Source organism: Triticum dicoccoides, chromosome 5B (assembly GCF_002162155.2).
Source record: "Triticum dicoccoides isolate Atlit2015 ecotype Zavitan chromosome 5B, WEW_v2.0, whole genome shotgun sequence".
NCBI lineage: Eukaryota > Viridiplantae > Streptophyta > Magnoliopsida > Poales > Poaceae > Triticum > Triticum dicoccoides.
The window spans coordinates 599,295,694-599,296,636 of NC_041389.1; positions in this window are offsets into that span (position 1 = coordinate 599,295,694).

Sequence of the window (943 nt, forward strand, 5' to 3'; positions counted from 1 at the left end):
GCGGCGACGATGATGACGGGCGGCGGGGGCGGCGAGGGCGACGGCACGGTGGCGCGGCGGCGGCGGCGTCTGCTAGATCGATGTCTCGCGCGAGAAGTGGAACGAAGTGGCGACGATAACTGATTTTTCGTGCGTGGAGTATATATAGGGGGAGCCTTTAGTACCGGTTGAAGCCACCAACCGGTACTAAAGGCCAATTTTTTTCAGCCCAAGCGGCGGGAAACGTGGGCCTTTAGTACCGGTTGGTGGCTCCAACCGGTACTAAAGGGCAACACATTAGTACGGGTTGGAGCCTCCAACCGGTACTAATGCCCGTGCGCTGCCACCCGCTATGCGCTACGTTTAGTCCCACCTCGCCGAGCGAAGGGCAGCCGCACTGGTTTATAAACCCAGCCGTGGCTGCCCTTTCGAACTCCTCTATATAGCAGGCTTCTGGGCCTAATTAGGGCGCGCTGCCCTGTGAGCCTGCTGGCCCTACTGGGTATGTATTTGCACACCCAAGGTCTGGCAGGCCCACTGGACAGCGCCCCAACATGTTTTTTATAAAAAAAATTCTTTTCTGCATTATTTACTTTCTTCTATTTATTTTTGAGTAATTTTTTATATAGTTATTTATTTTCTGCTTTATTTTTTCTTCTATTTATTTCTGAATAGTTTTTTTGTTTTATTTAGTTTCTTCGTGAAGTTTTTTGCTTAATATAATTTATTTCCTTCTATTTATTTTTGAGTAATTTGTTTATATAGTTATTCCTTTTCTGCTTTATTTTCTTCTTCTATTTATTTCTGAATAGTATTTATTTTCTTCTATTTATTTTTGAGTAATTGGTTTATATAGTTATTTCTTTTATGTTGTATTCAGTTTCTTTGTGAATATTTTTGCTTTATATAATTTTTTCCTTTTCTGCATTATTTATTTTCTTCTATTTATTTCTGAGTAGTTTCC